Raw genomic sequence first — 15869 nt, forward strand, 5'->3', positions numbered from 1 at the left:
TGAAAGAGAATTTTCAAGACATGCCAAGAGATTCTGAAATCCAGATAGCAGACAGTTTCAGAACTCCAGCACGACTCAATCCGAATAAGACATCCCCCAGGCATATCATAATTAACTTCACTAAAGTTAATATGAAGGAGAAAATTCTGAATGCAGCCAGATGTAAGAAAACCATAACCTACAAAGGGAAGAATATTAGAATGACTGAAGATCTCTTTGCTGAAACTTTTTAAGCCAGAAGAGAGTGGTCATCAACTTTTAATCTCCTAAAGCAAAATACCTTTTAACCCTGGATCCTGTATCCAGCTAAACTGAGTTTCATTTATGATGGAGAAATTAAATACTTTAATGACATTCATATGTTGAAGAAATTTGCCATAACCAAACCAGCTTTTCAGGACGTTCTCAGACCTATCCTCCATAATGACCAGCCCAATCCTCTACAACAAAAGTAAACTCACTGAGAAACTTTTGATCAAACTCCAACTTCCACAGTGGTGAAAGGATTAAAAATATCCACTGGACTTTCAAAAAACTCGATACCTAAAAATTTTCCAGACTTACCAATATTCTCCATTAATGGAGAGTCATGGAAAAAGTCCAAGTGCCCATTGATCCATGAATGGATTAATAAATTGTGGTACATGTACACCATGGAATATTATGCAGCCTTAAAGAAAGATGGAGACTTTACCTCTTTCATGTTTACATGGATGGAGCTGGAACATATTCTTCTTAGTAAAGTATCTCATGAATGGAAGAAAAAGTATGCAATTTACTCAGCCCTACTATGAAACTAAGTTATGGGTTTCATATGAAAGCTATAACCCAGTTATAACTTAAGAATATGAGGAAGGGGAGAGGGAGGGGTGGCAGGGGGGAGGGACGAAGGGAGGGTGATTGGTGGGATTACACCTGTGGTGCATCTTACAAGGGTACTTGTGAAACGTACTAAATGTAGAATATAAATGTCTTAACACAATAACTAAGAAAATGCCAGGAAGGCTATGTTAACCAGTGTGATGAAAATATGTCAAATGGTATATAAAACCAGTGTATGGTACCCCATGATCACATTAATGTACACAGCTATGATTTAATAAAAACATTAATTTGTTTATTAAGTCATTTGTACATAGATCATGAATATATTTATGCCATTAGGGATTCAATGTGTGGATTATTTGTACAAATTGGAGTGCTATCCAATATACTCAGTACTACTATGAAACCAATTTGTAATCATAATTTTCTTTACAGAGATTCTTCACCTCTTTGTTTAGATATATTCCTAGGTATTTCATTTTCTTTTAAGCTATGGTGAAGGGAGTTGTGTCCTTAATTAATTAGCCTCTCATCTTAGTTGTTATTGGCATATATAAAGGCTACTGATTTGTGGACATTGATTTTTTATTCTGAGACATTGCTGTATTTTTTGATGACTTCCAGGAGTCTTGTGGTTGAATCTTTGGGGTTCTCTAAGTATAAGATCATGTCTTCAGTGAAGAGGGAGAGTTTGAACTCCTCTGCTCCTATTTCGATGCCCTTTATTTTCTTGTCTTGCCTAATCATATTGGCTAGAACTTCCAGCACTATGTTGAATAGTAGTGGTGATAGAGGACAACCTTGTCTGGTTCCAGTTCTAAGAGGAAAAGCTTTCAGTTTTACTTCATTCAGTAAAATATTAGCTGTGCGTTTATCATAGATAGCTTCAATCAGTTTAAGAAATCTGCCACCCATGCCTATACTTTTCAGTGTTCTAATTAGATAAGAATGCTGGATTTTATCGAATGCTTTTTCTGCATCTATTGAGAGGATCATATGGTCTTTGTTTTTGCTTCTGTTGATATGGTGAATAAAGTTTATGGGCTTGCGTATGTTAAACTAGCCTTGCATCCCTGGGATGAAACCTACTTGATCATGATATATAACTTTTCTTTTCTTTTCTTTCTTTCTTTATTTTTATTGTTAAATCATAGCTGTGTACATTTGTGCAATCAAGGGGTATCATGTGATGGTTTCATATACAGTCTGAAATATTCTCATCAAACTGTTCAACGTAGCCTTCATGGCATTTTCTTAGTTATTGTATGTGGATATTTGCATTCTGCATTTAGTAGGTTTCGCCTGTACCCATTCTAAGTAGCACCGTAGGTGTGCCCCCACCCATTACCCTCCCTCCACCCTGCCTTCCCCCCTCCCTTGGCCCTTTTCCCATATTCTTGTGCTATAGTTGGGTTATAGCCTTAATATGAAAGTTATAAATTAGTTTCATAGTAGGGCTGTGTACTTTGGATACTTGTTCTTGCATTCTTGAGATACTTTGCTAAAAATAATATGTTCCAGCTCCATCCATGTAAGCATGAATGAGGTAAAGTCTCCATCTTTCTTTAAGACTGCATAATATTCCATGGTGTACATGTACCACAATTTGCTAGTCCATTTGTGGGTGGATGGGCACTTGGGCTTCTTCCATGACTTAGCAATTATGAATTGGGCTGCAATAAACATTATGGTACAGATGTCTTTGTTATATTGTGATTTTTGGTCTTCTGGGTATATACCTAGTAAAGCATTTATAGGATCCAATGGCAGGTCTATTTTTAGGTCTCTAAGTATTCTCTAAACATCCTTCCAAAAGGAATGCATTAGTGTGCATTCCCACAAGCAGTGTAGCAATGTGCCCTTTTCTCCACATCCATGCCAACATCTCTGGTTTTGGGATTTTGATATGTGGGCTACTCTTACTGGGGTTAGGTGATATCTCAAAGTAGTTTAGATTTGCATTTCTCTGATTATTAAGGATGATGAGCTTTTTTTTTATGTGTCTGTAGATCTTGCATCTGTCTTCTTTAGAGAAGTTTCTCTTCAAGTCCTTTGCCCACCCTGAGATGGGGTCACTTGTTCTTTTCTTGCTAATACGTTTGAGTTCTCTGTGGATTCTGGTTATTAAACCTTTATCAAAGGTATACCTGCAAATATTTTCTCCCATTCTGAGGGCTGTCTGCTTGCTTTACTTGCTATGTTCTTGGCTGTGCAGAAGCTTTTTAGTTTGATCAGGTCCCAGTAATGTGTTTTTGATACTGCTTCAATTGCCTAGGGAGTCCTCCTCATAAAATATTCACCCAGGCCGATTCCTTCAAGAGTTTTCACTGCACTTTCTTCAAGTATTTTTATAGTTTCATGTCTTAAGTTTAAATCTTTTATCCAGGGAGAGTCTATCGTAGTTAATGGTGAAAGGTGTGGGTCCAGTTTCAGTCTTTTACAGATCGCCAGCCAGTTTACCCAGCACCATTTGTTAAATAGGGAATCTTTTCCCCACTGAATGTTTTTAATTGGCTTGTCAAAGATCAAATAGTGGTAAGTAGCTGGATTCATCTCTTGGTTCTCTATTATGTTCCAGGCATCTACTTCTCTGCTTTTGTGCCAGTACCATGCTGTTTTGATCCCTATGGATTTATAGTACAGTCTCAGGTCTGGTGGCGTGATTCCTCCTGCTTTGTTTTTGTTGCTGAGTAATGTTTTGGCTATTCAAGTTTTTTTCTGATTCCACATAAAACAAAGTATTATTTTTTCAAGGTCTTTAAAATATGAGAATGGAGCTTTGATAGGAATTGCATTAAAATTATATATTGCTTTGGGTAGTATAGACATTTTAATGATGTTGATTCTTCCCTGCCATGAGCATGGTATGTTTTTCCATTCAAAAATATCTTCAGCTATTTCTTTTCTTAAAGTTTCATAGTTCTCTTTATAGAGATCTTTCACGCCCTTTGTTAGGTATACTCCCAAATATTTCATCTTCTTTAGTACTATTGTGAAAGGAATAGAGTCCTTGACTGTTTTTTTGGCTTGGCTATTGTTGGTATATATAAAGGCTAAAGATTTATGGGTGTTGATTTTGTAGCCTGAGACATTCCTGTATTCCTTGATCACTTCTAAAAGTTTTGTAATAGAATCCCTAGTGTTTTCCAAATAAACGAAGCTGTCATCTGCAAAGAGTGAAAGTTTGTTCTCTTCTGACCCTATGTGGATACCCTTGATCACCTTTTCTTCCCTAATTGCAATGGCTAAAACTTCCATTACAATGTTAAAGAGCAGTGGAGACAATCGGCAAGCTTGCCTGGTTTCTGATTAAGTGGTAATGATTTCAATTTAACTCCATTCAATACAATATTGACTGTGGGTTTGCTGTAGATGGCCTCTATTAGTTTAAGAAATGTCCCTTCTATACCAATTTTCTTAAGTGTTCTGATCATGAAGGGATGCTGAATATTATCAAAAGCTTTTTCTGCATCGATTGAGAGAATCATATGGTCTTTATTTTTTAGTTTATTTATGTGCTGAATTACATTTATAGGTTTACGTAAATTGAACCAGCCTTGAGACGCTGGGATAAATCCCACTTGGTCATGGTGTATAATTTTTTTGATGTATTGTTGGATTCTGTTTGTTAGAATCTTATTGAGTATTTTTGCATCAATATTCATTAGCAATATTGGTGTATAGTTTTCTTTACTTGTTGGGGCTTTCCCTGGTTTAGGGATCAGGGTGATGTTTGCTTCGTAGAATGTGTTGGGTAGTATTCCTTCTTTTTCTATATTTTGGAAGAGGTTTAGTAATATAGGTCCTAGTTCTTCTTTAAAGGTTTGGTAGAATTCTTACATAAAGCCATTTAGTCCTGGGCTTTTCTTTTTAGGGAGATTTTGTATAGTTGATGCTATTTCAGAACTTGATGTATGCTTGTTCAGTATTTCCACTTCGTTCTGGCTAAGTCTTGGTAGGTGACGTACTTCCAAGTATTGGTCGATTTCTTTCAGATTTTCATATTTCTGTGAGTAAAGTTTCTTGTAATATTTGTTAAGGAGTTTTTGAATTTCTGAGGGGTCTGTTTTTATTTCATCTTTACCATTTCTGATTAATGAAATTAGAGACTTTACTTTTTTTCATCAGGTTGGCCAAAATTTTATCTATTTTATTGACCTTTTCAAAAAACCAACTTTTGGATTTATTGATCTGTTGTATAATTCTTTTGTTATCATTTTCATTTAATTCTGCTCTGATTTTGGTTATTTCTTTTCTTCTGCTGGATTTGTGGTTGGAATGTTCTTCCTTCTCCAGTTGCTTGAGATGTCCCATTAAGTTATTAACTCCCTCTCTTTCCATTTACTTGAGGAAGGCTTGCAGTGCTATAAATTTCTCTCTTACGACTGCCTTTGCAGTATTCCAGAGGTTCTGATAATTTGTGTCTTCATTGTTTTTTTTCAGAAATTTGTTGATTTCCTTGTTAATCTCGTCTATAGTCCATCTATCCTTCAGCATAAGGTTATTTAGCTTCTATGTTCTTGTATGGGTATGCAGACTCCTGTTGTTATTGAGTTCAACTTTTATTCCATGATGGTCTGGGAAGATGCAAGGACTAATTTCTATTTTTTAAAATTTGCTGAGGTTAGATTCGTGGCCCAGGATGTGGTCAATTTTGGAGTATGTTCCATGAGCTGATGAGAAGAATGTGTATTCAGTTTTGTTGGAATGAAATGTTCTGTAGATGTCTGTTAAGTCCAGATGTTGAATGGTTAAGTTTAAATCTAAAATTTCTTTGCTTAGCTTCTTTTTCGAGGATCTATCCAGCACTGCTAAAGGGGTGTTAAAATCTCCAAGTACTATGGAACTGGAGGAAATCAAGTTGCTCATGTCTGTTAGGGTTTCTCTTATAAATGGAGGTGCGTTCTGGTTGGGTGCATAAATATTAATAATTGAAATCTCATCATATTGAGTATTACCTGTAACAAATACAAAGTGTCCATACTTATACTTCCTTATTTTGTTTGGTTTAAAGCCTATTGTATCTGCGAATAGGATTGCAATGCTTGCTTTTTTCTGCTTTCCATTTGCCTGGAGTATAGATCACCATCCCTTCACCTTGAGTCTATATTTGTCTTTTAATGTAAGATGAGATTCTTGTATGTAGCAGATATCTGGCTTGAGTTTTTGTATCCAGTCAGCCACCCTGTGCCTCTTTTAGAGGACAATTCAAACCATTCACATTAATTGAGATTATTGATAAGCCTTTCGTGAATCCTGTGGACATTTTTAATCGTCTTGTGACTGTGGAAGTTGGAATTTGATCAAAATTTTCTTGGTGGGTTTACTTTTGTGGTGGAGGATTATGCTGGTCTTTTTGGAGAATAGGTCTGAGAATATCCTGGAGAGATTGTTTAGTTGTGGCAAATTTCTTTAACATGTGAATTTCATCAAAGTATATAATTTCTCCATCATAAATGAAACTCAGTTTAGCTGGATACAGGATCTGGGGGTGAAAGTTATTTTGTTTAAGGTGATTAAAAGTCGATGACCATGCTTTTCTAGCTTGAAAGGTTTCAGCAGAGAGATCTGCAGTTATTCTAATATTCTTCCCATTGTAGTTGATGGTTTTCTTTTGTCTGGCTGCTTTCAGAATTTTCTCCTTCATATTAACTTTAGTGAAATTGATTATAATGTGTCTGGGGGATGTCTTATTCAGGTTGAATTGTGCTGGAGTTCTGAAACTGTCAGGTATCTGAAATTCAGATTCTCTTGGCATGTCTGGAAAGTTCTCTTTCATAATCTCCTGGAGAAGAGACTCTGTGCCTTGTGAAGCCAGTTCATCGCTTTTGGGATCCCTATAAGACGAATATTGGTTTTCTTAGAATTATCGCAGAGCTCTCTAAGAGAGTGATCTGTTTTTGCCCTCCATTTCTCTTCCTCTCTGAGAGTTTGGGAACTTTCAAAAGCTTTGTCTTCAATGTCAGAAATCCTTTCTTCTTCTTGGTCCATTCTGTTACTGAGGGATTCTACTGTGTTTCTCAAATCTTTGAGGGCTGCAACTTCTTTTCTCCATGTTCAAAATCTTTCTTCTTTTGGTCTTTGAATTCATTGAATTCTTGAGACATCTTTTGGGTTACTGCTTGAAATTCTAATTCGATCTTATTTGCTATCCAGATTCTGAATTCGATTTCTGACATCTCAGCTATTTGTTTGTGCATTAGATCTTGTGCTGTGTGTGCTCCATTGTTCCTTGGGTGAGTTGATATACTCTGATTATTTATATTGCCAGAGTTTTCCCTTTGATTTCATCTCAGATTGTTTTTCACCTTTGCCTCTGGCTGTCCTCAGAGTTGGGGTGGTGTCTCTCCGAGATTAGACCCCAGGGGGATCATTCTATTTTTGCTGGATCTTTATAGGGAGTGACCCTGTGTAGCACTTCTGGGGCTTCCCCAGCCAGGTAGTTCTGGTTGTGGTAGCAGCTCCATAGTGTGACACACCCAGATCGAGCAACAGGGTGTGGGGTGGTGGGTGTGCCTGGCACCCAGTGACTTTGGCACATAGGGCTCAAGGCTCCAGCAGTCTCTGGCCAGGAGAAGGGCTTCGTGCAGAGGCAGGGAGGGTTCCGGAGGGCACGCGGCTATCAGAGTCCCTGGTCAGACCAGTGCGTGGTGTGGAGGCAGGGAGGGTACAGGAAGGAGGACGTGGGGTTGTAGCTCCCAGAGTTCCTGGTCAGGGCAGGGTAGCGGGTCCTGGCCCAGCTCTTACCAGGGTCCTGGCGGGTGCAGCTCTTATGGAGGTCCGGGAGGGTGCCGATCAGGTGTCCTGGTGCATCTGTTCCGGAGGTCCAGGAGGGTCTTGGTGCAGCTCTTACTGGTGTCTGGGAGGGTGCTGAGAGTGGATCACGGCACAGCTCTTCCAGAGATCTGGGAGGGTGCTGATCGCGGATCCCTGCGCAGCTCTTCCGGAGATCCGGTAGGGTCCTGGTGCAGCTCTTACCAGGGTCCAGGAGGGTGCCTATTCTATATAACTTTTTCTGATGATAAGCTATAAGCTATTGGCTAGGATTTTGTTGGGAATTTTTGCATCTATATTCATTAGTGAAATTGGTCTGAAGTTCTCATTTTTAGTTGGGGTCTTTTCCTGGTTTTGGTATTAAGGTGATGTTTGCTTCATTGAATGTGTTGGGGAAGATTCCTCCTCAATTTTTTTGAATAATTTCTGCAGTATGGGAATAAACTCTTCCTTGAAGGTTTGATAGAATTATGGTGTGAAGCCATCTGGACCAGGCATTTTTTTTGTTGGGAGATTTTTTATTGTTTCTTTAATCTCAGTACTTGAAATTTGGTCTGTTCAGGAGCTCTATTTCTTCCTGGCTGAGTCTAGGGAGAGGGTGTGATTCCAAATATTGATCCATTTCCTTCACATTGTCAGATTCCTGGGCATAGAGTTTCTGGTAGTATTCAGAGAGAATCTCTTGTATCTCTATGACATCTGTTGTTATTTCCCCTTTATCATTTCTGATTGAGGTTACTAGAGATTTTACTTTTTTTTTTCTAGTTAGTCTTGTCAAAGGTTTATCTATTTTATTTATTTTTTTCAAAAAATCCTTATTCCATTAATTTTCTGAATTATTTTTTTGTTTTCAATTTCATTGATCTCTGATTTGATTTTGGATATTTCTTTTTTTCTGCTTGGTTTAGGCTTAGATTGTTCTTCTTTTTTCCAGTTCCATAAAATGACTTGTGAGTTTGTTGATGTGCTCTCTTTCTGTTTTTCAGATGTAGGCATCTAAAGCAATAAATTTTCCTCTCAGGACTGATTTTGCTGTATATCCCACAGGTTCTGGTAGCTTGTGTCTTCATTGTTGTTAATGATTTCCTCTTTTATCTCTTCCTGCATCTGACTGTCATTCACATCGTAAGGTTGTTTAATTTTCATGCCTTTGTGTGGGGTTGAATGTTTTTGTTGGAGTTGAGTTCCACCTTTAAGGCCTTGTGGTCTGAGAAGATACAAGGTAAAATTTCAATTCTTTTGATTATGTTGAGGTTTGTTTTGTGTCCTAGGATATGATCAATTTTGGAGAATGTTCCATGGGCCAATGAGAAGAATGTATATTCTTTAGCTTTGGGATGGAGTGTTCTATATAAGTCTATCAAGCACAATTGTGGTAGGGTCTCATTTAAGTCCCTTATATCTTTATTTAGTTTCTGTTTATAGGATCTGTCCAGCTCTGTAAGAGGAATGTTAAATTCCCTTGTTACTATGGTGTTACAGGATATCATATTGCTCAGACTAATTAAAGTCTGTTCAAGAATCTGGGCGCATTTAATTTAGGTGCATAAATATTTAGAATTGAAACATCTTCTTGTTGTATTTTTCCCTTGACCCATATGAAGTGTCCATCTTTGTCTGTTTTGACATTAGTTACTTTAAATCCACTTGTATCTGAAAATAAGATTGTAACCCCTCTTTTCTTCTGAATTATGTTTGTGTTCCAACCCTGACTTCTGAGTTTTAATTTGTCTTTTGAGGCTAGGTGTGTTTCCTGCAGACAGCAAATGGATAGCTTATGTTTTTTAATCCAATCAGCCAGTCTATGCCTCTTCACTGGCGAATTCAAGCCATTAACATTTATTGAGATAATTGATAAGTGTTGTAGCATTCTAGTCATCTTATCTTGTTAAAGTCCCTTCTTAGTTTTATCTTTTTCACATTGTGGAAAGTAGGTTCTGTCCTTTAATTTCTGGGTGCTTACTTTGCTGGTGGTGCAATGTGATGGTCAATGTGTAGAACAGGTTGAAGTATTTCCTGTAGAGCTGGTCTTGTGCCATATTTCCTCAGTGTTTACATATTAGTGAAAGATTTGATTTCTCCATAAATTTTTAAAGCTTATAGAATTCTGGGCTGGAAATTGTTTTGTTTATGTAGATTAAAAGTAGATGACCATTGTCTTCTGGCTTCAAAAGTTTCATTAGAGAACTCTGCAGTCACCCTGATGGATTTGCCCCTGTAGGTCAATTGGTGCTTACTTCTGGCAGCTTGAAGAATCTTTTCTTTTGTCTTGAATTTGGACAGGTTTATCACAATGGGTCTTGGAGAAGCTCTATCTGAGTTGATGCGACCTGGGGTCTGATATCCCTCTGAAAGGAGTGTGTCAGAATCTTAGGTGATATTTGGAAAGTTTTCATTCATAATATTCTCTAGTATGGCTTCTATTCCTCTGGGGGCATTCTTCTTCCACTTCTAGGATACCTATAACTCTTATGTTTGAACACTTCAAAAAGTTCCATAATTCTGTCAGTGACAATTCTGCATTCTCTGTTTTTTTTTCTGCCTCTTCAAATATCTGAGTTATTGCAAGACCTTTGTTCTCTACCTGTGAGATTCTTTCTTCTGCATGGTCTAATTTTTTGTTGATACTTTCTATTACATCTTTAAGTTCCTTAATTGACTGCTTCAATTCCTTCAGCTCTGCTATATCCTTTCTATACTCTTCATATCATTCATCTCTTATTTGATTCTGTTTTTGGATTTCCTTTGGTTATTTTCCACTTTCTCAGCAATTTCCTTTATTATTTTTATCATCTATATTTTAAATTCCCCTCTGTGATTTCTAATATTTCTTTATAGGTGGAATCCTCTGCAGTAGCTACCTCACCTTGCGGGGGGGGGGTGTGTGTGGGGGGGATTACGCTGGACTGGTTTTTCATGTTGCCAGGATTTTTCTGCTGATTCTTCCTCATGAGTGTTTTCTTTTATCTGTTTCCTTGCCCTAATTTTCCTTTCACTTCCTCTTGCTCTTTAAGTTACCATGCCTCTGGCCTAAGGTTTCAATGAGTCCTTTTGGTATAGGACTAAAAGAATGAGAAGATTGAAGAGTAAGAAGGGAAAAAAGATTTTAAAAAAAGAAAAAAGAGAAAGGAGAGGGGGTGAGTAAAAGGGAATATTGATAAAAAGAGGAGAGGCACAGAAAGAGGGAGACAGGAGTAATAAAGGTGTACAGTAGGGTACTTTGAGTCACACCTTAAAAACTCCCAACCTCTGGGGGTGCAGGGTTGGGTGGTTCCCTTGAGGTCAGCAGCTCTTTGCCAGCCTGAGCAGACATAGTACTCCACCTCCACCAAATAGAGGAAAGACAAAAATACTATATAAATCAAACCAAACCAATGAAACAGAAAAACTTACAGGATAAAATTGGGGGAAAAACCAATAACAAGGGCAGAAACATTAGCAAAAATGAAGTTCTTATTATTAAAGAAGGCAACAATGGAAAATTATATTTAAACTAGAGAAATGAGGAAAGAAAAAAAAGAAAAATTTAGGGGAAAATGTTGAAATTAAAAAAAAAAACAAAAAACCCAAACAAAGCAGTGTATATATCTTGCTGAATATTGTCTGGGCAACAGGTGATCTTCTGGGGTATGAGATGCTAATCACAATGCTGATACAGCTGTATGAGATGAGACTGGATGCCTCTGTCAACTTCTTTGCCTTCAAATCTTGGTTGAGAGCCTGAATCTCTCTTCAGCCCATTTATAAGACACTTTATTATTATTTTTTTTGTTTGCAGTTTTTTTTTTTTGGCTGGGTCTGGGTTTGAACCTGCCACCTCTGGTATATGGGGCCAGTGCCCTCTCCCTTTGAGCCACAGGAGCCACCCTTAAAAGACACTTTAAACTGTTAACCTTGGAAAGGTTAACCAGGAAAGCACTCATTGCTGGGATCTCTCCTGATGTGGCTGCCCGCTTATCTGGTCTGCCCAAAACAGCCTCACTCTATGCCCCTGAGGGCCAAGGCTGCAAGGCAGGTCTCCTACTGCCAAACACTGAAAGCTCTTCTCTTCCCCATCTGAGTCCTGGCCTTTGGCGCTGCTCACAGTCACTAGATCACTCACCCAAGGTCTCCCAGCCTGAGCCTCAGTCTGTGACCCTGAGGGCACAGTGGCTGCACCTGTGGCCCACAGCTGAACAATGTTAGCTCCGTTCTGGCCCAGTGGCTCAGTCCCAGAACCTGGACAATGCTTAAAGTCACCCACACTCTCGTCCAAGTTCTCCCAAGGTAATTCAACCAAGTGCCTAAGTCCAAAAAAAAAAAAAAACAAACCAAAACAACCCACAGGGAAGGCCTTTCCTGTCTGCAATCTTGCTGCTATTGTAGTTATAGCTGGTGCAGCTTCAGACCAAATGCAACTATTTGCTACTTCTCCACTGCTTTTGTCCTCCTCATGGGGTCCAGAGGTCTCTTGCTGTCTCCCTGCATCCCCAAGGTGATGTTTCTGAGCCAGGCCCACAAGTCAGAGATGCCTGGAGTCTCTTCTCCCAGTTAGAATGGTATTTATCAAAAAGGCAGGCAACAATGAATGCTGGTGAGGATGTGGAGAAAGGGCAACTATTGGTGGGAATGTAAATTGGTGTAGCCATTATGGGAAAGAGTACTGAGGTTCCTCAAAAAATTAAAAATAGGACTATCATATGATCCAGAAATACCAGTATTGGATATATGTCCAAAGGAACAGAAATCAATTTATCAAAGAGATATCTGCTCTCCTCTGCTTATTGCAGCAGCAGTCACAATAGCTAAGATATGGAATCAACATAAGTGTCTATCAGTGGATGAATGGATAAAGAAAATGTCATATATAATCACAACGGAACATACCCAGCCACTAAAGAATGAAACACTGTTATTTACAGCAACATGAATGGAATTGGAGGCCATTCTATTAAGTGAAAAATCAGTTATGGAAAGACAAACATCACAGGTTCTCACTTGTATTTGGGAGCTAAAAAAGTGGACTTGGGAAGACGCAATTAGATTGGTGGTTACCAAAGGCCAGGAAGGGTAGAGGGGAGGAGGGAATGAAGAGAGATCGATAAATGGATCCAAATATATAGTTAGATAGATAGGAGAAATAAGACCTGATGTTGAATAAATCAGTAGGGGGGATTATGGTTAACATTAATTAATTGTACCTTTCAAAATAGTTTGAGTGAAATAATTCAAGTGTCCCTAACATAAAGAAAAGATAAATATTTAAGGTGAAGATGTCTCAATTACCCTGATTTGATTATATGAATATGTCAAATTACCACATGTACCCATCTAATATGTATCAAAAAAAAATAAAAAATAAAGTTCTGTAGTTTGGACAAATGCACCGTTATAATATTATAATACAGAATAGTTTTACTGCCCTTGTGCTTTACTTATTCCAGTGATTTTCAACTGGTGTACCGTGAAAATTTTTAAAGATCATTAATTAAATTATTTTCTAAAGAAGTTCAAAGCACAGTATTATGTTTTTGCTCTTTCTTTTTGATCAACATAATTTAAGTGTGCTGTGAAAGCTTAACTATAGGTTCAAATGTGCTGTGAGATAAAAAGGTTGAAAAACACTTAATCTCTCCTTTCCTCCTGGAATCCATAGAAACTACTGATCTTTTCATTGTCTCTATAGAATTTTGCCTTTTCTAGAATATTTTATAATTGAATCTTGCAGTGTATATCCTTCCCAGATTGGCTTCTTTTACTTAGTAATATGCATTTAAATCTTCTCATGTTGTCAATGACTTGATGACTAATTTTCTTTTCATCATTGAATAATATTCCATTGCATGGATACGCCACAGTTTACTTATCTATTTACCTCTTGAAGAACATCTTGGTTCTTTCTAGCTTTTTGCAGTTATGTATAAAGCTACTATCAACATTTGCATATAGGTTTTTGTGTGGACATAAGTTTTCATATCAGTTGGGTAAATACCTATGAGTGTGATTGCTGGATCATATGGTGAGTCTATGTTTAGATTTGCAAGAAACTGCCATAGCATCTTCCAAAGTGACTGTATCGTTTTACAGTCCCCCAGCAGAGAATGAGAGTTCCTGTTTCTCTGCATCCTCACCAATAATCCTATTGATTATTGATATTGTCAGCTTTATAGATTTTAGCAATTCTAATAGGTGTGTAGTAGTATCTCATTCTTTTAATTTGTTATTCTCTAATGGTATAAGATTTTGACTGTCTTTTTATATTTCTAGTTTCATATGTATTTTTTTGGTGAGATGTCTATTCAGAATTTTTGCTCATTTTTAATTTGTATTGTTTTCTTACTGTTAAGTTTTGAGAGTTCTTTATATATTTTGAATGCCAGTTGTCTTTAACAGATATATATTTTGTAAATATTTTGTACTAGTCTATGGTTTATGTTTTCATTCTCTTTACAGTGTCATTTGCAGAGCAGAAGGTTTTAGTTTTAATAAAGTCCAACTTAGCAATTTTTTTCATGGATCATGCTTTTGGGGTTGTAGCTAAAAACTCATTGCCAAACACAAGGTTATCTAGATTTTCCACTATGTGTTGTCCTAGAAGTTTTAGAGCTTTGCATTTTGCAGTTAGTGTTATAATCCACTTTGAATTATTTTTTTCGAAATGTATACAGGCTGTATCTACATTTTTATTTTTGCATATGGATCTCCCATTGTTTCAGGACCATTTATTGAAGGGCTATACTTTCTCCATTGAATTGCTATTGCTCCTCTGTTGAAGATCTGTTGACTACATTTGTGTGGGTCTATTTCTGCGTTCTCTATTCTGGTCTATTGATCTGCTTGTCCTTTCTTTCTCTAGCACAAGGCTGTCTTGATTGCTGTAGCTTTACAGTGAGTTTTGATGTCAGGTAGTGTGAGTCCTCTGACTTTTTGTTCTTCAGTGCTGCCGGGCCTTTTGTGGGCCTTTTGTCTTTTCACATAAACTTTAGAATTAGTTTGTCGATATCTACAAAATAGCTTTCAAGGATTTTGTTTGAGGTTGTGTATAGATAAAATTGGGAAGAATTGACCTCAGAATATTGAGTCAATATTGAGAATATCTTTCTCTTTATATAGTTTTTGATTTCTTTCATCAGAGTTTTGATCCATCTGGATCCTGAATATATTTTGTTAAATTTATAGCTAAGTGTTTCATTTTTTGGTGCTATTGTAAATTATATTGTATTTTTAATTTTAAATGCCAATAGTTCATTGATGGCTTATAAGAAAGCAACTGAGCTGACTTTTGTGTATTTTATGACCTTGCCATAATTGCTTATGTTAATAGTTCCAGGAGGTTTTGTGTGCATGTGTGTACATGAATTCATGAATTCTTTGGGGTTTTCTTTGTAGATAATTGTGTCAACTGTGAACAAAGACAGTTTTATTTCTTCCTTCACAATCTGTGTGATTTTTGTTTCCTTTTCTTGTTGTGATAGTTAGGACTGCCAGTAAGTATGTTGTTGAATGCGAGTGGTGAGAGGGAACATCTTGCCTTTTTCCCAGTCTTATAGAGAAAGCATCCAGTTTCCCACTAATAGGAATGACATTCACTGTAGGCTTTTTGTAGATGTTGTTAATCAAGTTGAGGAAAGCCCCTCTATCCCTAGTTTGCTGAGTAATTATTTTTCATGAATGAGCGTTGGATTTTGCTTTTTCTGCTTTAATTGATGTGATCATATGATTTTTGCTCTTTATCCTGTTGATGTGGTACATTATGTTAATTCAATTTCAAATATTGAGCCAATCTTGCATATTTGAAATAATCCCACTTGAATATGGCATATTATTCTTTCTATCTTAGATTCAATTTGACAATATTTTATGGAGGATTTTTCATGATAGATATTGGTCTGCAGTTTTCCTTTCTTGTAATGCATTTATCTGGTTTTGGTAGTAGGGTAATGCTGGCTTCATAGAATGAGCCAAGAAGTGTTTCTATTTTCTGGAAGGGATTATAGATAATTGGTATCATTTCTTCCTTAAGTGTCTGATAGAGTTTGCCAGTAAAACTATCTGAGGCTGGCTACTTACCTTTTTGGAAAGTTATTCTTTATTGATTAAATTTCTTTAATAGGCCTATAGAACAGGCTTATTTAGATTGTCTTATTTTCCTTGTGTGAGTCTTGGGAACTAGGTCTTTTAAGGAATTAGTTAATTTCATCTGAGTTTCACATTTATGGGCATAGATTCCTTTATTATTATCCTTTTGATGTCCATGGGATCACTAGTGTTTAATTTTCTTTCATTTCTGA

Source organism: Nycticebus coucang, chromosome 9 (genome assembly GCF_027406575.1).
Source record: "Nycticebus coucang isolate mNycCou1 chromosome 9, mNycCou1.pri, whole genome shotgun sequence".
NCBI lineage: Eukaryota > Metazoa > Chordata > Mammalia > Primates > Lorisidae > Nycticebus > Nycticebus coucang.